At 42.1% G+C, this 25,555-nt stretch overlaps 1 protein-coding gene across 4 annotated transcripts in view; it reads left to right on the forward strand.

Annotated features, from left to right (window-relative positions):
* Positions 1-25,555, forward strand: part of Elovl7 (ELOVL fatty acid elongase 7) — an 84,246-nt gene that overhangs the window by 19,053 nt on the left and 39,638 nt on the right. The window contains exon 1 of one of the 4 annotated variants that reach the window (XM_029544127.1): positions 6,500-6,624. The exons of the other annotated variants lie outside the window; for them this stretch is intronic. The gene's annotated coding sequence lies outside the window, so the exon portion shown is untranslated. Of the gene's footprint in view, positions 1-6,499; positions 6,625-25,555 lie in introns of those variants that run through there. 4 annotated transcript variants of the gene reach the window in all.

A 25,555-nucleotide genomic window follows, 5' to 3' on the forward strand; every position in this document is an offset into this window, starting at 1 on the left:
CTCCCTCCTTTCTCTCTCTCTCTCTCTCTCTCTCTCTCTCTCTCTCTCTCTCTCTCTCTCTCTCTCGGGATCAAGTGTCAGGCAGCCTAGTCAAATCAATGCCCTCCAAGCTCAGTAAGAGGCTGTCTCACAAAGTAAAGTAAAAAGTGACGAAGAGTAGTATCTGATGTTGATCTCTAGACTACATACATGAGCACGGACACACACACACACACACACACACACACACACACACACAGTGTATACACATGCGCAAGAACCCACGTGGAAATGTGCATGCATTCATACAAACATGAGTCCATATACCACACCTGCACTGAAACCATGGCCACATGCACACCAGCTGTTCTCTCTGATTCAAGAGAAATGTCCACCTCCTCCCGTCTTTCTACTGTTCCAAAATAAACACAGAAGACGATTTAAAAAAAAAAAAAATATATATATATATATAGCCATATATTAGCAGTCAAGCATGATGCTGCCAAAGCCAAGCTTAAAATGAGCGTCGTTGTAAGGTATTGTGTAACATGTTCCCAGACCCACCTGGCCCAGCTGAAGCATCTGCTCCTAGAGGATCCATTAGAAGCACTCAGCTGTGTGTGTCAATAAGGCTGCCTTGCCAGCCAAAGACTATTGTCTCAGAGCCTTTTCGCATAAGCCCGAGTCCATCTTTTTCAGCATAGTTTGTCTTAGTTGGCGTTTCGATTGCTGCCAGAAAACATCACGACCCAAAAACAAGTTCAGGAGGAAAGGGTTTATTTGGTTTATACTTCCATATAGGTGTCGGTCAAAGGAAGTCTGGACAGGAACTCAAGCAGGGCAGGAACCAGGAGGCAGAAGCTGATGCAGAGGTCACGGAGGGGTGCTATTTACTGGCTTGCTCCCCATGGCTTACTCAGTCTGCTTTCTTATAGAACCCAGAGCCATCAGTACAGGGATGGCACCAACCATTTTGGGCTGTGTCCTCCCCCATCAACCAACAACTAAGACAATGCCCGACAACTTGATCTTATGAAGTCATTTTCCCAAATGATGCCCCTTCTTTCAGAGAACTCCAGCTGGTGTCAGTTTGACATAAGACCAGCCAGCACACGGATGATAGGTAAAACTCTCCACTTCTTACTGCCATCTCATAAATAATTTTGTAAAAAGCTGGGCTCCTATTTTCATGAACACATTTCATAGTTAGTAAATAAAAATTCAGGCATATGATATAGTCTTTTTTTACAATTCTTATGAAAAACAAACAAACAAACAAACAAATAACCCAGACTCCCATGTAGTCAGTAAAATCAGATTATTTTCTGATTACAATGTGTTGATCTTAGAAATATGTTAGGATATCTAACAAAAAGTAAGTGAATAAACCATAAAAATTTTGTAACTTGAAAAATATGACACTTGCCACCCATAACCCTTCCAACTAGAAAGGATAATTTCTAATGTTTTGGAAAATTGCCCTCTAGCCTTATATAGCCATTTTTAAAAGATGTTGAACTTTTTCTTTTGTTTTGATTTGAGACAGGTTCTCACTATTAGCTCAGGCTGGCCCAGAACTGCCCATGTATCCCAAGATGGCCTCAAACACATGGGTCCACCAACGTTATTGAGGTTGCAAGTGTATGCTACCACTAAGCCTGACAAAGTTTTCCTTGGGGGAAAAATAATTTAGATGAATATCAAGAACCATACTTTTAAAAGTTAAAGCAAAGGCATTTCAACATGGAAGTTTTATTCCTTTCTCAAACAACAACAGACAAGCATACAAGCAAACAAACAAAACCTTCTCACATTACGGAAGTCTCCCAACATGAAAAAATAGAAGAATACAATGGACTAGGTGTACCCTCACTAGACTCAAGCATAATCTTGTTTTACCTTGTTTGGTTTATCTCTGAAATAACAGGGCTTTAAAAATATATAACACAATGTCACACCAAAGAAGTTTAAAATAATTACTCAATGTCATGAACCATGTGAGCAACATGAAACATTTGCAAATAAACCAAAAAGGCAGGGACAAAATGTGCTATGCAGTAGGCTTTACAGATGACATAAGTAGACACAAGATTAGCTTTGTTTATCTCCCAGGGTGCATTACTAGACAGTCTGAAGGAGGAGGGGAGTGGGGGAGAGGGGAGGGAAGAGAGGGGGTTAGTCCGGGAACCTGGGTTTTAAGCAAGGTGCATAGGTGGCCTGTGGAACCAGAACTGGCCACAGGAAACCACATCAAAGGATTCTCTAGCTGAGACCCAAGACACCCCAGTTCTCTTCTACCGCAGAATACCCAAGCAAGTGACAGGCTCGCGTCCAGAATTTAGACTTTTAACTAAGGTGGCCTCTTCTGAGCACTGTTTCCAGGATGGCCTTTTCAAAGGAATAGAAATGATTGAAATATTTCAGACATCATACAGAGGTGGGTAATCTATAATAGATGGGATTCTTCCCTTGTCCTTTCTCAGTAGCTCATCTAGAAAGAAAACGCAGGGTATTTGAGTACCCCTATAAATTGTCTAAGAAGACCACTTTCTGTCTCCCTGAGAGGACATTTATAACTATTGCCACCATCACTTTTCTGGGGCGGCCCCTTGTTGCAATTTTAATTTCAGTTTCTGGAGGGGCCCATAATGCCTCTTTCTGCATCCTCTGGGTAAGCAGTGGAGGAAAATGTGCACCTTTTTTTTTTGTTTCCAGAAAGTGGCTGCATTCAGGAGGAATGTATTTAGTCGACTGAGTTGCCTGTTGGCTGGCGTATTTGATATCTGGGTGGAAGAAGGGAAAACTAGACTCATCAAAGGGGTCACAAGGTCTGGGGACTAGCCAGCCTTCTGCCATCTGCTGTTTTGCACATTTGCAAAGAAATTACTTCTATGGGAAAATGAAGCAAAGATCTCCGTTCTTGGACATCTCTCTTGAGGTCGGCTTCTGCTCCCTCTCCCTCTTTATCCTTCCTGTTATTCACTGCTTCATTCCTCTCCTTGGCGGATGGCTCTCCAGTCCCACGCCTCCCGCTGCTCTGCAGCCTTCCCAGTCCTGGGTGCTGCGGTGTGCGGTGTCTAGGCGTTCCTTGCCTAACTTTACTGATAACCTCTGTCACTGTCGCCACCCACTTTCTTTCCCATCTTGGCACTTAGCTGGGACCATGCCAGGAACATGTAACTAGCTCTAATGTCTCATCTCTAAGCCACAGCATCTGTCCTTCCATCTCTTAAGGCTCCTCCTCAATTCTGTCCTAGAGTGACCTTTGTTTTCCATTGGTCTCCTCTTCCTCTCTGTCTTGTTTCCATATGTACTTGGCAAAGTGACTCTAAGTTAATAACTACTGTTGTCCCTGAATGTAATCTAAGTATCTCAACAGCTGTCTTTGAAAATTGGATAAAACAGAGAGTCGACTGATGGACTTCAGTCTTGCTTACACGCTGACTTACATTACTAAATTCTTTCCCTTAGTTACTCTCTATCTTGGCTCCATAACGCAACCATTGTGACATATATATATATATACCACTGCCCTGAATCTCAGCTACTTGGGTGGATGAAGCAAGCATTCCTGCTTCATCCTGGGGATGAGTGGGTGTCAGCCTACATTGTCTCAAACCAACAAACACCATTCAACTGAACAAAGAAGCTCAAGGACAAGGGCAATTAAATCTGAAATTTTGGAGTATGACCAGAGTATCAGTATTACATCATATTCTTCAGAGGATTCTGCATGCAAGCATGAAGGGCTCTTACTTCCCATTGCTCCTAACAACGATCCAGTTCTTTCACTAATTCTAAAATCATCCTATGGAAATGGAAGGAAAGTACCATATGTTTTTCTCTAGTGTGTGGAACCCAGATTTAAACACACACACACACATAGATATACACATAAGTATATGTATATAACAAAAATAAATAAAAGCCTCCTGCCAGCTAAGCATCATGGTATAAAGCTCCTGGTAATCTTGGCCCTGAAGGAGGTTGAGGCAAGAGGATTTTGCGATCAAATTCACTCTGAGCTACATAGTGAGGTCCTTCACCAAAAACAGGGCCAGGAGAAGAGCACCCTTTACTTAAATACATTTTAGAACCTTCAGCATTTGATGTCATTACCTACTTTGCTAGAAAACAACAACAACAACAACAACAACAACAACAAGATTTTGTTGGTGAAATCCTTCTAATGCCTTTTGCTTTCATTTCACTGAGGTCATGCCAAGTGCTGGGCATAGAGTGAACAGATAAGTAAAGCCATGCCCGCTACAGCTGCCTATGTGCAGGTCACTTAGGCAACCCAGCTTGTGACCATTGCTATAGGTGCTTGGCAAAGGGGCCCTGTCTCATACTGGGGCCCTAGGAAGCACTCCCGCTTCCTATGAAATCATTTCCATCACACCCTTCTTCACATTACCCCTCCTCAGAGGAGAAGAAACTCAAGGTTACCCTGGTGGAAAAGTATACCTGGGAAGCAAAGGTAAGGTGACTACCGCAAGTTCAGAACTAGCCTCTGCTAATAGCAGAGTTGGTAACCAACCTGTGATAAACAAACAAACAAACAAACAAACAAAAAACCCAAACCAAACCAAACCAAAAAACCTGCTCAAAAGTCCAAAACACTAATACCAAAAGAATGATAAAAAGCTTGATTTTGCCCATTTTCCCTCTTCTCTTCCTTTCATGACTAATGGCTATTGAGTACACTAATTCAGGGTTGTCTACCATTCATCTGTCCTATCTTAGCATTTGGCTTCTGCCTTGGGAGTCAGCTTTCTTTCCCTATCCTAAGCCATAGGGGTTTCAGTAGGGGACATTTTGCCCACCACGTTGACCTGTCTAACACTCTGACTGTCTTCACCGCTTTATTCTCCCTTCTGGTTTTGTGACTCTGTACATACACTGCGTCTTTTCCACACTTCCTTTTCTGTTCCATCTCTGAGAGTCTTTCCCCCAGCACCTCCTTAAAAAGTGATATTCTCCACAGGTCTATCCTTAGATAACTATCTTTCTCACACATCTGTTACTGGAGTTTTAATCCCCAACTAGATAAGGAAGTCTTTGAGTCTGCAGAGCGTTCTTCCTGATTCTTCTTCCTGAGTACCTGCTGAGCATCTCCACCTGAATGATGAGTAAGGTCCTCACAGCATGGTTTCCCAATGTTCTGCTCTCTTAAAACCTGTTTCTCTGTTGCTGTTGCTTATCTTATCTGGTAGCCTCAACCTCAGAAGCTTTTGTCATTCTCTCCCGTGACTGAGTCACCAAACCCATCTATGTTGCTTCATGGATAGTTCTTGACTGTGCCCACTACTGTGACATATGCATCGCCAAGCTGTGTGCTCTTGTTGAGAGCTTTTTACTTCTTTCTTAGAGGTGAGTTCTGTCAAATCACACTTGCTTTTCTCTGCCATTAGGGCCACCCCCTTCTAGTCATCTCTCTCTTGGGCTACAGCCGAGTCCTGTAGAGTCTGTGTTTTGGGCGTTGTTCTGGAGCTAGTAGGTTGTCAGTGGAAGTGACAGTGGTGGTGGAAGGTGGAGACCCATGTGGTTGGGCTCATTCACTTACTGAGCTTCTTAAAGTGGAGGACCTTTGGGAAGTCCCCATTGCTACAGCATCGTTTCACACTGTTAGTTTCCTCTCCCTCCTTAGGAGGCTTATTCATTCTACTGCCAGAAAATACCCAATTCCTACCATTCCTTAAGAAATAGTTCAGATCTCACTATTGCACATGCCAGCAAGATTCTGCTGAAGGGATCCTGATATAGCGGCCTCTTGTGAGGCTATGCCAGTGCCTGGCAAACACAGAAGTGGATGCTCACAGTCAGCTATTGGATGGAACACAGGGCCCCCAGTGGAGGAGCTAGAGAAAGTACNCAAGGNGNTGNAGGGGGCTGCANCCCTNTAGGTGNAACAACAATATGAACTAACCAGTACCCCCTGAGCTNGTGTCTCTAGCTGCATATGTAGCAGAAGATGGCCTAATCGGCCATCATTGGGAAGAGAGGCTCCTTGGTCTTGCAAACTTTATATGACCCAGCACAGGGGAATGCCAGGGCCAAGAAGTGGGAGTGGATGGGTAGGGGAGCAGGGGCAGGGGGGGAGGGTATAGGGAACTTTTGGGATAGCATTTGAAATGTAAATAAAGAAAATATCTAATAAAAAAAGAAATAGTTCAGATCTCATATCTGCCCACAAAGCTTTTTAAAAAATATTTACATCTTTAATAGTTTATTCACTGATACTTTATGGATGACTGCATTATCCCATGCAGGAAATGGGGTTCAAGAGAGCAGTAACATGAACACATACTGGAGGGCAGTGAATGAATAGTTTTCAAATTACTTGAACTGCTCAAACCATGGTGGTGGACAATTGGGGATTTTATCTGTTTGTGTTTTTCTAGCCTGGATCAATAAATGGTCCTATTACTCAGAATGACTAAGGGAGTTGCACCAGAGGTGACTCACCTTACCAATTCAGCAACACCTCAGCTAGTCTGAACTGAGTTCAGCAAGTGTTTCATTCTTTCCTGTCACAGGGACATCAGATTTCTGGGAGCATCTCTAAATGGTTACCTTTGATTTCTGGACCTGGCTTGTGCCACAGTAGTAGCAGACTGTTTGCACATTCTCGTCACCTCTGCTGTAAGTCACGATAGAAGAAGGGTCTGCACAGGGCACACTAACAGTGTTCCTGAAGAGTTCAGCTGAACGGGAAACCCAGGGCTTGCCGCAACCTTAACTAGCCATGAGGTCAAAGCCTTATAGTTATGAGGGAAATTGAAGCATATCTTTATGGCGGATCCTTTTGGGACTCTGGTCCAGGACAAAAGAAGCATCATGGAGTGTACTAGAAGGCAAGAGAGAAGGCTAGAGAGTAGAGCTCCAAGTGGGCTGAGCTCCTTTGTTCAATCAACACCTTCACAATGGCTTGAGTTGTAGATTCTCTCTAGGCATTGAGATTTGAAGCAAGCACAGGTTTTGCAAGTCTTTCTCTGTCTGTCTCTGTCTCTGTCTCTCTGTCTCTCTCTGTCTCTCTGTCTCTGTCTCTCTGTCTCTGTCTCTCTGTCTCTCTCTGTCTCTGTCTCTCTGTCTCTGTCTCTCTGTCTCTCTCTGTCTCTGTCTCTCTGTCTCTGTCTCTCTGTCTCTCTCTCTCTCTTTCACTATAGGCGTCTTAAATGAAACACTGGGCACAAAATAGTCCACTTAATCCTTATTAGATGACTCTGGTGGCATTGAAGAAAATGGAAAGCCGCCAAGCCAGGAAGTCTGGTTAATAAGTTACAGGAGTAATCCAGGTGAGAGATTAGTGCGGGCCAGGCACTGTAAATGGAAGTGGAAGGAAGGAGAAAGGAGCTCATGGGAGAAAATACCACTAAGATGGAATGAATCACCGAGTCTTTGCAGCTCAATAATGTTTGGAGATGGCTGGCAATACTGTGATGGGTTATTGATCCAGGCCAATGGGAGAGTTCGTCATAAAAGAGGAAGGGGTTGGAGACACAGCCAAGAGTCTGATGCTATACCTGTCATAATAGAATTCACTGGGCTTATGTGCTTGTACATTTGATGAGACAATCCTACCAAGTTTTCCATCCCAAACACTTGTCATAAGGCCTCTCACTTGGAACAGACTCAACAAATGGTTGCTAGGTTAAACATTCAGTGTATTCATTTTTTATTGCATCACAAAGTCAGTAGATCTAAACAGCGTACATTTATTAACGTACCAGAAGTCCTGCTTGGTATGGCCGATTTCTCTGCTGCGTTTCACAAGGCCCAAATCAAAGTATTGGCTTATTGGGCTCATTTTATCAATATTGTGCATTTATTTATCTGTGTATGCATGTGTATGCATGCACGGACTCATGTTTGCTGCAAAACACATTCATATACATGTGTGTGTAGGTCAGAGGACCTCTCGTGGTTAGTTCTCTGCTTCCTCTGTGTGGCTTCCTGGGCTGGTTTGGGGACAAGTGCCTCGACCCTATGAATGATCTTCATCACTCCTGACTCAGCTCCTGGGGAAGCACTTCTGAGGCCAGCCACATTGCAGGGGAAATCTCCCTCTGTGTGGCTACAAGAGTCTTCACTTCATGGGCAGTCGTGGGTAACTCTAATCCTTGAGTACGGGCCTGGAGTCTTGAGGGCCAGCAATGATGATTTGCTCCTAGCCAGATACAATACTTTGTTTTTAAACTGCTTCTGTAATTACCTAGAGCTTACCATGGCAATCCAGGCTAATCTCTATTTTAAGACCTGTCACCTTAATTACATCGGTAGACTGTTTTGCCATGTTGAGTAGTCACGGGTTAGGCCATGAATGCCTGTTATAAGGGAGCATTGTTTTGTCTACCACAATGGCAATTATCTAATTGTAGAAGGATTATGATCATGGTTCTTTTTTTTTTTTAAATTTATTTACTTATTATATGTAAGTACACTGTAGCTGTCCTCAGACACCCCAGAAGAAGGAGTCAGATCTTGTTAAGGATGGTTGTGAGCCACCATGTGGTTGCTGGGATTTGAACTCTGCACCTTTGGAAGAGCAGTCGGGTGCTCTTACCTGCTGAGCCATCTCTCCAGCCCATGATCATGGTTCTTAAACATGTGTAATTTGGCTTCTCTCATTTGTTCATGGAAGTACAAGGGTGCCAGATTTTCTGTGTGTGTGTGTGTGTATGTGTATATATATATATATATATATATATATATATATATATATATATATATAGAGAGAGAGAGAGAGAGAGAGAGAGAGAGAGAGAGAATCATAGCCCTTCAGCTCCCATTCTTGCAAGCCATCAGACCATTTACCCATTCTGTGCATCCATCTTTACTTCATCTGTTCACTTAGTCATTCATTCATTCATATACATTTTGATACTGACTTTAAGAGTCTGGTCTGCAGGTGAGGAAGGAGGGCATGTAATTCCATTGGTGAACTGCTTATCCAGCGTGCACAAGGCTCTGAGTTCAATCCTCAGTCCTGTTTAGCTGGGTGTGGCGGTGCATGCCTGTAATCTGAGCACTTGAGAGATGGAAGCAGGGAGATCAGAAGTTCAAAGTCATCCTTAGCTGCATAGCAAGTTCAAAACTAACCTGGGCTAAATGACACGCTATCTTCAACAACAACAGGACCAAAAAAAAAGATTCCAAGCTGGGTTCTGGGTTTGTATAATGAGGAAGGGAGTGAGCCATAAGGAAAAAATCACACCAGATTTCCGATAGATCGTGTTTAGTATATTGAGGTCTATATCAAATTGTCTTTTTTGTTTGTTTGTTTAGTTTTGCGTTTTGAGATAGTCTCGTGTGTCTTAGGCTGGGCTTACACTTTCAGTGTAGGCAAAGATGATTTTGAATCCCTAATCCCCCGTCTCTTCCTTCCTGGCATTAGAGTTACAGGCATGTACTGTCTCTTCCAGCTATGCTAAGTTTTCTTCAAACCATGCTGTCTGGTTGTGATTCCACCCTTGCTGATGAAGCCTTGTCCCCCAGTAGTAGATTACTGGTTTTGAGTGTGCTGTGGCTTCAAGCCCTTACCAAGTGCTCAGTAAATATGTAATTGAGGTAATCACTGCTTAATTCACTCCCTTATGTGTGTGACCATGCAATTTGGTCCCCATTAATAAACATGCATTATAATTTTAATCTTTAACTTTGTCCAAATAGGTAGCAGATGTCATCAGCTGCTTATTACTCTCCAGAGACACTCTTTGTACTTGCAAGGAAGTCATTCCCCTGTACCCAGCCTTGCCATATTCATATGAAGTGATAATTTCATAGCAACGTAGATAAAATGACTTAGTTCCTTACTTTTTATAACTCCATTTTTTGATGACATGTTATTTCATGATAAGAATATATCAGTTTATTAAAGTCTCATATTGGTGGTCACTCGGAGAGTTTTTTTCGTTTCTTTCCTGTTACTGATTATCATAGCAAACAAACCTCACGTCTGTGCCCGTCAGACAAATGTAAGGACACACAGAGACCATTCGTACCCTGCTGGGTTTTGCCGGTTCATTGCACAGCTGTGACAGCAATGGCATTGCCACCACAATGCAGAGTTTCCTTCACACCTGGAACAGCATGTGCTCCCAGACTCTATGGACTCAGCCAAGCTGATACGTGGAGATAATGTTTAAATTAAAACTTGGACCTGCCACAGTGGGGAGTGTGTGTGTGTGTGTGTGTGTGTGTGTGTGTGTGTGTGTATACACAATTTGTTGGAGTCCTTTGCATCTCATTTTTTCTCATTTATTTGCATCTTTTGTCCAACTCTCTTATTGAGTTGATGCTTTTGTTTTTTAATTTGTCAATAGTCTTTATATAGTAAAGAAAGTAGCGTCTCGAGATATAGTTTTGTTTTGTCTTTTTATTTACTTAGCTTTAGGTATGTGGTCTTGTTTAGTTAATATTTTAATCTATGACTTCTTGTTTTCTTATAGTTATAAAGTCCTTTCTCATTCCAAGTGATTATTTGAGATTTTACCTAGCATTTTTAAAGCTCTTTATTTTTAAGATAACTATAGATTATAGGAAGCCAAGGTGTTATCAGAGAGCTAGCCTAGAACCCGCACTGGGTTATCCCGGGGTACAAGGTACTATATGAATCCATATTTTTACACTTAGCTTTTTGACCCACCTGAAATTTATTTTGATATGAAATGTCAGATTGGGTTTGGCTGTGCATATCTTTAATCTCTATATTTGGGATATGGTGGAAGAAGAATTGGAACTATGTAATGACTTCAAGGCCATCCTTTCTCCTCTTAAGTGAGACCCTGTCTCAAAAAGAAAGAAAGAAAGAAAGAAAGAAAGAAAGAAAGAAAGAAAGAAAGAAAGAAAGAAAAAAAGAAAGAAAGACAAAACAAACAAACAAACAAACAAAAAACAAAGAAAAAAACAACCAAACCAGAAAAAAAGAGAAAGAAACCAAACAGATATACCTGTTGGTCATGAAATTTTGTATAACCCATATAACCCATTTTCCCCAGTAGTTTCATGAGCATCTATAAAACTATGTCTGGAATAAACATTCTATGCCATTGTAAACGCACCTTTGTTCCTAAGAAATCCCTGTTCAGATAACCAGTGCCACCCTTATTTCAAAATGCCGGCATGGTGTAAGTTGGTCTATTTTTCTAGTATTAACTTTGGGTCGTGTGGATTGTGCTGGGCGGGATACATGAGAATAAACATTCATGCCCCGCCTAGAAGGAGTTCATCTATTAAGGAAAAAACCATTAGAGTGTGCAGTACCCCAGGTGAAGCAAGCCGTTCGTCCTGCAGGCCCTGGCCAGATTCAGGCTGCCCAGATCAGAGGTCATCAAGTGACCTGACAGAGCTCAGCCTTGGGTTCTGGCCTCGGGAAGCTTCTGACGGCTGCTCTGTGACTTTCCTCCTGTCTGTCCGAGGTGTCACTCGGTTCCATAGAGATAAGATAACAACGGCCACAACTTAGCACCTACAATTACTGTTCCCTCTGTGCTCGGTAGCCCGATTTTTATACCTTTCCAAGTTAATTTAATTTTAAAATACTTTATTGGGTATAGTTCATATCTATAAGAAAACCATTCTAAAATTTTTACACTCCAAATAATCGACTAAGCATGGACCTCTGAGGGTTTTCTGATTTTACTAAAGAAAAAAAATAAGAATAAAAAAGAAAAAAAATAAGCTTATTAAATTATCTCAATTTAGGTGTAGATTTGTATATTCCTAAATTCTTTCCCAACTATAAAGTCATAATATGTATTTTTTTTTAAATCTTGCTAGTTTTTCCCCATGGTTTTATATTCTCATGCAGGAGGGAGAGAAGTATTAAAAAGTGAAAAGTATTTTCATATGGATTATTTAGAGAGAAATCACTCTAGAATTTTACTAATCCACTTAAGCTCACACTTCTTGTGAACTATAATAGTAGCCTTGACTTCGGTTTGTTCTATAGCCTGCCAGTGTGTAGTGAAAGCCATCCCTTAAAACTCCACACGAGCTTTGGATTTAAGGCTGTTGGTTTAGTACTCTGGGGAGCTGTCTTACAGTTTCCCCACTCCCCAGCCGCAGTGTGGTCCACGTGAAGTTTTCCATAGAGCAGGGGTTTTAGGAGACATTCGAGGTTGAGAAGCAAGGAGTCTCCAACTCTCACTCTTACTGTTCAGAATTACTTCGCAGCAAGGCAAGATCTTCCAGGCAACTGTGCTCATTTTCTAGGGGGGCTGTATTTCTGTGGGTTTTCTGTGGCCAGCCCCTTGGAGGAACTTTCTTATAGATGGAAATCACTTGAAGTGTTTGTAATGGAAGGCCATGGTCTGACAGTCTGCCGAGTTGTCACAAGGCCAGTCATGCCCAAGAAACTTGTTTGTAAAGTGAATTCCAAGTCATCCATTTGAAGTTGGTCACATAAACAAAGCCAAGGTTGAATAAATATGAAAGTGACTGATTCCACTCAGGGGGTACAGGTCTTAATAAGAATGTGGTTTAGTGAGATTAAAGCCAAAAGAACTAATTCTGTCTGCCTAGAGATGATTCTGCTTTTTAATATATATACTTATTTTATATATCCTTATATATAGTGTATTTTATTATATTGTATATTTATAAACCTATCTATATAATTATATATTTTATAATTATATGTAATAAATATAATAAATATAGTATATAATATATACATGTGAACCTGTGTTTGTATGTTTGTGTGTGTGTGTGTATATATATATATATATATATATATATATATATATATATATATATTGTGCGTGTGTGTGTGTGTGTGTGCACATGCACACACCTTGGGTAGGGGTGGGGGTAGCTCATGTACCACAGCACATGTGTGGAATTCAGAGATGTAGAGGAAACTCGGAGTCCATGAGTTCATCCACTCCCTCCACTTGGGTCCCAGGGGTTCCGGGGACTGAACTCAGAACTTCACAGGAAGCTTAGACCTGTTGGACTGTCCTACTAGGCTGTAATTGTGCTTTTGATACCCATCACATGGCAGTGGGGAGGTAGCTTGGCAGTTAGGAGCTCTTGACATTCTTCCAGTGGATTTGGGTTAGGTTCCCAGCACCCATAAATCTGTTCCAATTGCTTATAACTCCAGTACCATAGGATCTGTGAGACTCTCTTCTGGCCTCAAAGCCACTGCAAGCAAGCACATGGTCCCTGGACATAAATGCAGGCAAAACACTTAAGATCAAACAAACAAACAAACAAAGCCCAACCTCGTAATGGCCTTCCAGGTAGTCCTGGCCAACTCTGATGAGGACCAACTGTGTTTGGGAGACATGGGCGGGGTGGGGGGACCTCTGCTTTTCAGTTCTATTTTACTCTAAACCTGATCAACAGAACTTCCCAGGAGGCTAAGATCTGTTGGACTATCCTGCTGGGGTCTAATTCTGCTGACCTACGATTCCAGAACCTGCTAACACCTGTATGCCTCAGATATTGTAATTGTCGTTTGTTTAAGGGTGACCCTCATCCTTCCTGGCAGGATGGTTCTCTTTTAGTACCAGTGAATAGAGTGAACAGGTCTCTTTACCCAAGAACTTCCACTCTGTAATAGCCTTCAATCTGTGATCATTTGACTTTGGATTGAGAGAATCTTCTCATTTAGGGACCTGTTCTGCTGGTGGGGTGTGTCTCCCTTTATTCTTCTCTGAAACTTCTTTATATGGTCAATTAGGGATGTTAGTAATAATGAGAGTGACAGGCATCTCAGGTTTAGAGGTCAGTCTGATTATTGGTAAGCTATTAGAGGCTGGCTATGTGCCAACTGCATGCGATGTGAATCTATGTCCCAATTAATGCTGTCTTAAGAAATACTTGGTATTTATTTATTTATTTATCTATCTATCTATTTATTTATTTATTTTTCGAGACAGGGTTTCTATGTGTAACCCTGGCTGTCCTGGAACTCACTCTGTAGACCAGTCTGGCCTCGAACTCAGAAATCCGCCTGCCTCTGCCTCCCAAGCGCTAGGATTAAAGGCGTACGCCACCACCACCCGGCTTGATCGTTATTTTTAATTACGTGCATATGTGTGTTTCTGTGTGTGAGTTTGCACACATGAGTATTGTGCCCGTAGAGGTCAGAAAAGGTCATCGGGGCCCCTGGAACTGGAATTACAGACAACGGACTTGGGCTGAATTGAATTAACATCCCATTAGGTGTTCCCATTCTACAAGGTACCCTTGATGTGTTGGGATGATGCCCTTTTCTATAGCCTAGTCTCACTTACCCTGTGATTGGTCTGCTTAGCTCTGACTACCTCCAGGAAGACTGGCTTCTCCCTACCTGTACCATTTATGAAACACCTTGGGATACCTGTTTCCATATTACAGAGTTGTCTATTATAACTATGTGCTTGATGCTGAACTCCAAGAAGGCAAGCAGTCTATATTACCTCCTTTTTTCTTTCTAGTGGAACCATGGCCTCACACATAGTAGGCAAGCACTCTACCACTGAGTTATATCCAGCCTCTTTATTTCTCTCCCTCTCTTTCTCACTCTCACTATATATTATATATTTTATATATTGAATATATTATATATTTTATATATTGTATATTTATGCATAAATTAGATTAAAATATATGTACATTAGCTATTTATATATTATGCATATAGCATATATAATATAATAACATATATATTATTTTTAATTTAATTTAATTTTGAAATGGAGTATTCTTAAGTTACCCAGGCTGGTCTTGAATTTGAGACCTTCCTGCCAGCCTTCCAGGTATGGGATTATAGTCATGGATTACTAGGACCAGCTTGTTCACTTTCAAAGAAACAGCATTAACTGTCCCAAGGAGATGATCCAGTGGTTAAGAGAACATACTGTGTTTCCCAAGGTCCCAAGTTTATTGCCTGGAATCCAGTGATCTTTTCTGGTTGTTTTTACATATGACTTATTTACTTATAATTTATGTGTTTATAATTAATTTCATAATTAGAAATAAGACCAACTATTTCTTAAAACAGCATCAATTGGGGCATAGTTCACATCCCATCCATTCAGAACATTTAAAGTGTGCCTCGGTAAGTTTTACTGTATTCCAGTTTCACAATCATGGCTACAATCCACCTTAGAACGTTTCCTTTTCTAAAACTTTCACATATCGATTGACTGATTGATTCATTGATATTGATTGACTGTGTGTATTTGCGTGTGTGTGTATGTGTGTGTGTGTGTGTGTGTGTGTGTGTGTGTATACAGGAATGTTTCCCACTGTGGCACACACAGAGGTTAGAGGACAAGTTCTCCCTTCTACCACATGAGTACTAGGCATCATACTCAGGTCAGCAGGCTTGGTGGCACACACCTTAACCTACTGAGCCATGTCACCTGCCCAGAACATTCTCATCAATATCAACAGTCATCCCCCAGTACACCCCCCCCATCCCCACTGGCCCAGGACTAGGAAACAACCCATTTTTCTGCCTGTTCTGGACATTTGTGTGAATAAAAGCACATGCCATCTTTTGTGACTTACTTCTTTTCTTTCCAATACCAATGTGGGACTTTATAAAGCTTCTAGAACCAGAGTGCGTCCACTCTGAGTCCTTTAAGGAGAATCCACTGGAGGGCAAATGCTGCCAGTAGCCACCTCAGCTCCAGCTCTGTGAGCATCTATCACTGTTTATGCACTTCCAAAGCTCCTAGTGGGATCTTGGCTGTGACCCAGGTCCCTGTCACTGCTCTCCTTGCCCTTTGCCTCTGTTGATGGTTTGATGCTCTGGGTTGAGTGCTTCATGGGACCCCCCAAACATTTACTTAAAATTCAAAGTAAGACAGAAGTTTCTGGCTAATGCATCAGGGAGTCATGGGAAAGGACCACAGTTCTTTCTCAGGTGTCTGGAACTGAAGCCGTAAGAGGGAGGCCCAGGATAACCATTGTGCCACTGGAGGTGAAGTTCCTGGACCAGCACAAGATGGACCAGAGTCAGACTGAAAGCTCTCAGTAGTCAAGAATGAGAGTTGAGGTTATAAAGGCAATCATATACCCACATAGGCTCATAGTTCCAGCCGTTAACCCAAGACTCACAGTCCATCCATGTTACTTCAGAACTCCTTTTCATTGCTGAGTGCTATTTCACTGAATGGACATACCACAATTTGGCTCAGTTAGTTTTTTCTTTTTACCATTGAGTAATGCTGCTGTGAATATTCATATATAGATTTTTTTAAATGTATATTACTAGACATAGAATTGCTGGTCTTTGATAATTCTCTATTTAGCTTTCTGAGGGACTGCAAGTTGTTTTCTATGGTGGCTGCCTCACTGCACCATCATAAACATTTTGAATGTTCCACTTTCCCCGTGTCTTTACCAACCCTTGCTATTTTCAGTTGTTTTACTTCATTCTTTGTTTTGGTTTTAAGAGCCATTTAGGCGGGTATGAATCGTCCAGCCATCCTTTGAGTCTCCATCCTGAGACCTACCTTGGTGGTCGTAAACATTGCCTGCCTGCCTAAGCCGGTTTGCTCTTGTTTCTCTTATCACCCTCTCTGGAAGGATGAAGGACTGTAGATGGGTGTAGATTGGTACCCGCTGGGACCTGAATATCTGCTGTGCAGTTTGGTATCTGTGCAATCCTGAGAAAGTGTCCTGACTTCTCTGAGCTTCGATTTCTGTACACCCAAAGCTACGATACCGCTCTTACGTAGTTGCTGTGAAGGAGTGGGTAAGCTAAGATGAATAGAAGATGCAAGCAGGGAGCCCAACCTAAGCCTTCATTAAAGGGGTGCCGCTGTCCTCGTGGGTGAGTGAGTGGGTGGCAACTTCCTCTGTGTCCCTGCCTCAGGACACAGCCAGTAGATGATTTCAGGGGATAGATAGTTCTGGGCTCTCTGCCTGTTGTTTGCTACCTCAGCACCTTCTGCAGGAGAACTCCTTCAGAGACTGTCACGGGATCTGTCAGTACCTTTTCATTCTGAGACTCCAGGGTGATTACTGCAATCAGGTCATCAGTGGCTCAGTTCTGACCTGTGACTTTTTCTGACGCCCTAATAGACCCATTTCATGGGTTCCAACTGTTTCCAGTAAGGAGTACTTAAAAGGGTGTTCTTCGCAGAACCAATCATTTCTTTCTAAGACTCTTGTCAATACAGGCTTTATTTATTTATTTATTTATTTATTTATTTATTTATTTATTTATTTATTTTAGAAGCCCTGAGATTCTGGGTGGATGTGGTTGTTTGGGCTGAGGAAGAGCTTCTTAACTGTGTAAGAAGCCTCACTTGGCTGGGCTGTGTTCTGTTGCCTCCTTGCCTTTGAACCTCTTGGATCATTTATGAAAGAAGAGGAACGGCTTTCATCTGAGGCCACGGTGGCAGCGTTCCCAGTGCAGGAAGCGTTTGCTTGTCTTACAGATTCCCACACAGGGAGGGCGCAGGACTTCATTTGAGTTGTTTGTGCACTTCTGTGATTTCGTGATCACACCAGTCAGTGCTGTTACCTGAGAGCTCAATGTACCGGAGGACAGACTGCACTTCCCGTACAGACTTTTCACTTTGTCAGGTCCCTCGGCTCTGTCCAGTCCTAGTGGCCACTCCCCTCTTTATAAATCTTTTTTTTTTTTTATGATTTATTTTGATTTTATGTGCCTTGGTGTTTTGCCTGCATGTGTGTCTGTCCGGTCCCCTGGAACTGAAGTTACAGACAGTTGTGTGCTGACATCTGGGTGCTGGGATTTGAACCTGTAACCTCTGGAAGAGCAGCCAGTGCTCTTAACCGCTGAGCCATCTCTCCAGCCCTCTATCCTCTTTATAAATCTTACTGTGGTTTTTTAACCCCCTTCCCCAAAGCCTTGTTCTGTTAATATGAAACAATATGACAGACATAAAAACAAATAGTTTAAGACTCTTCCAAAGGCATAGGGATGAGTGAATGAATAAATAAGTAGAGTTTTGTTTTGTTTTTTTAGAACTCAGGAGAAGCCTTTCAGTTAGGCAGAGACAGGTCTCTGTAACCTTAGCATATACCCGCAGAGGAGAGAAAAAGGCTTTAATCAGCATGATTGGTTATCTGGGAACAGATATGATAGCTTTAATCAGTATCACTAAACAGACATCTGGTGATTGCTATGGGTGGGGAGGGGAGGGGGGCTGGTGTGGTATAGCTCACTGAAGGGGAAAATATTCTTAAACATGGGAGAGTAGTGCATTTTGAGAATTTTTAATGGGCAAAATAGAGTCAGAAAATGGAGCTGAGAACTCTGATTTGATGTGATGTTTTCTAGGAAGGCGTTAGCAGCTCCTGCAAGGGGACCAAGGGATGGGGGCAGAGGGGCTTGGGTTTCTGTTTTGTTTTGTTTTTCCTGACTATAAGGTTAACCATAAACCTGACTTCAAGGGCTACAACAGTGGAAGTGGGAGTTTCCCAGGCTGAAAGGCAGGAGCGCATGTGTGAGCCGAGGCTCTGGCTCGTTGGCACTGAGGACTGAGGAGAGAGCTCTCACCCCAGAGAGGCCAGAGGTCTGTGTCAGAGTACTCCAGTTGGCAGACAGCAACACAAAAGATGTATCAAAGGAAACTTAAGGCAGGAAAACCTGTGGCAATGGTGGACAAAGGCAGATGAGCCAGGGACACAGCAGGAGAGATGGGTTCACATTAGGACGGCTGGGTTGCCAGGCAGGGCAGGAAATGCCTGCATTGTAATGATGTCTGGCAGGTGGAGACGATCACCCTGGCCTGAGTGAAATGTCTCTCTCGGTTTAGAGTATCAGAGTTATTGCCGTAGTGCTAGAAGTGACTGTGATAAGCGTGGTGGCTCGTATCTGCAGTTCTGGTACAGGGATGCTAGGTTATGGATGAAGACTGTCTCAAACAAACAAACAAACAAACCACAGCAAATGGAATAAATAACCCGCATGGATCAATCAAGAGGAATATAAAGATCCAGTCACTGAGGATCTTTATATAGTCTTTTCTCCACATTCAATGTAGGAAATATGGCAGAAAGAAGCCTCTGAAGAGCCCAGGAAGGGCAGAAGGATGGAAAGACTTGGGCACAGTCAGAAATGACATGATCTAAACGCTGTGCTCAGGGCTGGAGGAAGGAAGGAGAGGCCAGCAGAGTGGAAATCAGGCCAGATAAGAATTCCGAGAGCGCAGTGGACTAGCACCCTTTCAGCATGCATAAATATGAACTAACCAGTACCCCCAGAGCTCGTGTCTCTAGCTGCATATGTAGCAGAAGATGGCCTATTCGCCCATCATTGGGAAGAGAGGCCCCTTGGTCTTGCAAACTTTATATGCCCCATAGAGGGGAATGCCAGGGCCAAGAATTGGGAGTGGGTGGGGAGGGGAGCAGGGGCGGGGGGGGTATAGGGAACTTTCGGGATAGCATTTGAAATGTAAATAAAGAAAATATCTAATAAAAAAAATAAAATCTCAAAAAACTTCTAGCATAGGAATAAATAAATAAACAAACAAATACAATTAAATGCAAAACTCAGAGAAAACCTTTGCATGTAGAAAAGGTGGTTATCTGCAGGACCGACGTACCTCCTCTCCTTAGGCATCCTTTGAGTGATCTGAGAGGTGTTGGTATCACCCTTAATACTGCACACAGCTTACGTGTCTAAGAATCCCTTGGATAGATGTTGACATGGATGTATAACCTGTATGAACCCACCCTACCCAAGGCTGTAGGATTATGTTCCTACATTTAATGAGGGGGAATCATAAATTCTATACTTCAGTACCAAATTGGAAAAAAATTAAATATCGCCTATGTTAGGAAAATGTGGAAGAGAAAGGTGAAGTTCATTGATAGGACTGTTCATTGATAGTTTTATGTAATTGGTAATCTGAGAGAATGGGCTACTAGAAGTTCCGGGTGACAGAGATGAGATGTTCTGTCCCCCATCTTTATTAGTGTGGTAGCAGACACTTGGGGATTTACCAGGTGATAGGCACCTCCACAGGTTGTTGCCCTGTGAAGACGTTATTAGGCCTCCACTACTCTGGAGACTGCGATTGATCAATGTTGATCTTTTCATAGCATGCAATGCACTTAAAATATTCCCACGTGATCCGGATCTGTGTTTATCCAAGGTAGTGATGAGTGGTATCCAGAGGGAGAGGACACTTTGCGTGCATTCTGATTGGCTGAATTCAGCAGCCTTGGCAACACTGTCTCTCTCTGTTTGCCATCCAGAACGACATGAAACATTCAGGGGACTTAGACCAGCAGGAACAAAGAACCTGTTGCCATTCCTCCATCAGAAGTGGGGGACCTCCGTATCTTTCTGTGCTTTTAGGAAGTAATCCCCAGCCTTGGGACTAGCCCGGAACATGCTGCAAAGGATTCTGCAGTGTGTGTTGCTCTCTGTGGACTTTATTAAAGGTTCTACATTCACACTCTGATCTTTGTCTTTGGTGTACACACACACACACACACACACACACACACACACACACACATACACACACACACACACACACACACACACACACATATAAGCTGAACTGTGCCTTCTTTCCAGCTATGAGGGTTTCATTGAATAATGACTCTAAAGAATAAAATGCAGATAATCGTATTCCCAAAGTTTTAAGAAAAAAGGGGGGTGGGGTAAAATAAATGTTAATGAAAAAACATTCCTCATATTTTTGAGAATCAAATCTCATTAAAGAAAATCTCTTGAGGAGGTCAAACACAGCTTAGTGAAGGGCAAGGCTACAAATAGATGTGATTAATCAGCAGAATGTTGAAAAGTTGGCCTTGCTGTGTGTGTGTGTGTGTGTGTGTGTGTGTGTGTGTGTGTGTGTGTGTGCTTACAAATAAGTAAGCCTTTTTTACACTTCAGACTTAAATTTGAAGTGGGGAAAAATCAGGCCTTCCGTGCCAGCAAAGGCACCAAAGTGGTTGTCAAATATGATCTTTTGTCTTACTGGTTGACAGGATGTGTGGACATTTACTCCTTGGCCAGCACTGTACACTACACACATTCAAATAAAATGTCTTTCTACCTTTCCTGTAAAGCACACAGAATTTTAGAAGAGGCAACATGATATGTTCACAAGTAAAGTACCCTTTAACGATATGAAATAAGAGGTTCATGCAGATGTGAAACCAAGTGGGGTGTGTGTGTGTGTGTGCGTGCGCGTGCATGTACACACACACACACATACACACACACACACCAAGCACTCGTGTGTCTATGGATACATGTGTCTGTACATGTATTCATGCCTCTGTCTGTCTGTTTGTCTGTCTGTTCCATATGAATGTACAGACGCTGGCCAGAGGTTGATGCTAGGTGTCGTCCGCAATCATTTTTTGCTTTGTGCTTTGAGACAGTCTCACTGAATTGAGTTCAGCTAAGCTGGCAGTCCAAGGAGCTCCAGAGAGCCTCCTGCCTCCTCTGCCTTCCCAGTGATGGGATTATAGGCATGTGCTGCCATCACCAGCTTGAGAATCTAAACTTGGGTCCTCATGCTTAGACAGTAAATATTACCAGCTGAGCCACCCTACCTATCCTGAAAACCAATACTTACCAAGTAGTGTGGCATGGATGCCTATCTTGTCACATCAGATGCCAGCCCAGAAAACTGACCCCACTATTCCAGTGCATGAGACTGGCATGTCAGAACTGGCTATATGTAATCTGCTGCAGGATTGCATATTTGTGTTATTGCATATTTGATTCATCTGAATACTTGCATCTATGTAATGGGTTAACTTATCATTTCTTTTGGATAGAAAACATTTTCTGATGTCCTAAGTTCCACACAAAAGTCCTCTCAGACATATAGATAAGCAGTAGACAGAAGTTAAGCAGTGGGCTGTAAAAACCTGTATGAAAAGCTTTCAATAAATGGACAAACTCACCATCACTATATTGAGAAACCTTACACATGCAGTTCCATTTTCAGGGTCTTTACCTATCAATGGAAAACAAAGGTATGCGTTAAATGTTGAGAAAGAAGCCAAATGGTACTACCCCAGGCTAGACCAACCTATTCTTATAGGCCCTAATCATGATAAGAAATGCCTTACTTCATTTTCTTGAATATTCCAGACATTCACTTAAACATCCATTTGTGTTTAGTGTTATCTTAAAAACAACAAACAAACAAACAAACAAACAAACAAACCAGTAGTAATAGCTTCCCCAAACAACCCCAAATCCACATCATAGTGCAGAATTACCCCACATGAGTTAAATGGAACTCTGCCAATAGTAGTTCTCTCAAGAATTTCAGAAAGATAATGAACATTAGGTAGAATAAAATCTCCAGGTGTAAGATGTCCCCTGGGTTATATGGAGGCACTAAGAAAGGTGGTCTCTTATTTATTTATTTATTTATTTATTTATTTATTTATTTATTTATTTATTTATTTATTTTCATGTACATAACTATTGCACGGGCATGGATGCCTGTGCATGGGCATACCTGGTGCCCAAGGAAATCTGGAATCCCTGGGAATAGAGTCATCAGTGGTTGTGAACCACCATGTGGCTCTGGGGAATTGAACCATGGTCCCTCGTGAGAGCAGCCAGTGTGCTAACCGCTGAGCTATACCTTTAGCCCTCTTCCTTCTGTTTTGCCCAAGGCCTGTTTCTGTAAACAAGAACCTCTAGCTAAACGTGCTCGCCTCCATTAAGGAAGGGTTAAGTAAATCCATGTTCGGATCTTGTCTAGGAAATGAAATACCTGTCATACTTTGAATGTCTAAACAACTGAAGCGTGGTTTCATTTTAGAATCCCAGCTAATGATAGGTTGAGCCCGGGTACTGACAGTAGACTTGTAGACTTTGTCACAGTTCATAATGAGCAGTGGTGGCCAGGAGGAACTCACTTGAGAGTCCAATTTCCCTATTTTGCTTTTACCACCAATAAAACCAGCATGTTAATCATAGGCACACACACACACACACACACACACACACACACACACACACACACACACACTCATACCTGTGCAACTCTGTTGTTCCTGGTCTGTCCACCTGACCACCTTCCTACCCCTTCCCCCTACAAATGTCTTGAGAAATACAATATGAAATGTGGAAGACCCCAGAGGTCAGTTGAACTAAGTATTGGATACAAATCCTTCAGAAATGTACTAATTTTAGCTGAAGAGCCGAAGAGGCCCAGGATGCCCAAACTTTCCTTCAGAGTAGCAGCCGTCCCAGTAAGCAGGGCAGGTTACTTTCAGGCCTCCTCTGCATCCCCGACAGACACCAAGATGTTCTTTACATAGACCACCATTTTCTTTCCGTCATTGAATAGTATTCTCTTAATTGGATCTACTGCAGTTGGTCCATACACTGAGGAACATTTGGGTGGTTTCTAGTTTTGGGGGTGATTATGCATAAAGTCGGTCTAAGGAGCTATACTCAGGCTTCTCTTTGTGAATACAAGGATTCATTTCTCTTCAGGTAATAAGTAAGATTATTAGGCAATATACCCAGTATATGAGATTTTGATTGTTACTGTTCTAATCAACTTGAGGATAATTGATATCTTTGCTTTTATGAGAAAGGATATTCATTCCTCTGTCACGGGCTCCTGAATTCTGTACCACCACACGCAGCCTGATAATTGAAAAATCCTCATAATATTGAGTCTCTCAATCCACGAACACAGTATAATTTTCTACTCATTTAAGTCTCTGACTTTTTTTTCATAGATGCACACATTTTTTTTTCTTTCCATTAGTTTGTCAACCACAGTTTGGCTTGCAATTTTTATATATCACTAGTTTTCTCAGTATATAATGTAAATTTATATTATGCATTTGAACATGGATTTCTTTCCTCTTGTTGAACTCTGCACTTGGAAGGAACAGTCCTCTTTGTAGAGGATGTTCTTGCCCTGCTTGGAGCTTTGTGAGGTTGTTTTAGTGTTTATCAGTTTCCTTTGGCTATTCTACTGCCTTCTACACCAGGGGATCACTCATTAACCATGAACACTTTCTAGATTCTTTCTAAGACAATAGTGATGTTTTTGTGTACTACATTCGTTCTGTTCTCGATTCCATTTTCTACTTTAAACATCATTTCATGAATCCATGTTTTTAACACCAAGTATTTACAGAGAGTTTCATTGCTTTAGTTACATTACATTTTCATCTTAGGTTAGGTTGTATCTCTGTGGTGTGTGTGTGTGTGTGTGTGTGTGTGTGTGTGTGTGTGTGTGTACCTATGGATGTATTTTATGTAGTTTCAGGCAGGCCTGAAACTTACCACATAGCTCAGTAGCCCAGACTCCATTCGAACAAAAGATCCTCCTGCCTCAGATTTCCCAAAGCCAGGGATTACAGCTCCATTCCATCATCTCATCATGCCTGGCCTTCGCTGATGTTTAGTGTCCTTTCTTTACCCCTTACCCCTGAGTCTATTTGTAAAATTTTCCTTGTGGGTACCTGGGTAGCTCTGGTCATACCATCTACTTGCTATACAGATGTTTTGTCTTTTCTTTCCCATAATACTTTGAGCCTAGTCTTCCCCCACCTTCCACTCACTTAGGTGTTGTTTGAGGACTAAGATTATCAATTTATACTTAATTTTTTCTCTACTGCAGGAAAGTCTAATGTATTTTAAGTTTCAAAGTACTCTCTTCCTCCAATTAATGATTAAATCATTTTCTTTCCAGCACCTAGCTCACTTAAACTGTAATCTAATAATTGACTCTTTATTTACGTGGTTGACTGAGTCAGGTAGTTTCGTCCAACAGTTTTGGTGAGGTGAAGGCCTGAGTGCAGAGTTGTGTTGGTGGCTTTAGGGCAGAGTGAGATCTTGGGATGGGAAACCAGGACTAATGAAGTTCATATGGAGACCTGACTAAAGGTGGCTTGGAAGGTAAAGCTAAGGCAGACCGCATCTGAACTGGGCTTTCCTTCTTTGGTCGTTTCTATGAAATGTTGTGTTTGTGTCCCCTAATCATTTAGTGTATTCGCTCTTCAGTGTGTGGAGCCACTGAGATGTTACCCTACAGCTTTTGATGGTTGCTTCCTTGTGTTTGTCCCCGGATTCTCTTCCTGTTTCTCAAACATGGGTGTTCCCTAGGGTGCTGTCCTTGGCCTGGTCCCCTCCTATGGTATTTCTCAAGAGACTTGTACTGCTCCTGTGTTAATTATCACCTCTTGCCATAATTAAGCATGGCTTGAATCCTAGGTCCTGATGCTGGTTTTTTTTTCTTTTTCTTTTTTTTCCCTCTTAAGTCCAGTGAACTTATCCACCTGGTATCTTAGTTTGGTAGGGCTGCTATAATAGAATTCCATTCATCGAATGGCTGAAACCACAAAACAGTATTACCTCATAGTTCTGAAGATTAGAAGTCAGAGACAAGGGGTACAGTGTTCGCTCTGATGGCTGTGTGCTTCTGTGTGTGTATGTGGGGGAGGGGTCTACTCCAGCTCTTTGTCTGGGCTTGGAGATGGTCATCTTTGTGCTTCTATTTCAGTTACCTTGTGTGTTTATCTGTGCCTGGATTTCCCCTTCTATAATTATTAGATTTCTATAGTCATTAGATTTGGAGCCTCATGACTGATCTTCCTTCCTTCCTTCCTTCCTTCCTTCCTCCCTCCCTCCCTCCCTCCCTCCCTC

Source organism: Mus pahari, chromosome 11 (genome assembly GCF_900095145.1).
Source record: "Mus pahari chromosome 11, PAHARI_EIJ_v1.1, whole genome shotgun sequence".
Classification (NCBI taxonomy): domain Eukaryota; kingdom Metazoa; phylum Chordata; class Mammalia; order Rodentia; family Muridae; genus Mus; species Mus pahari.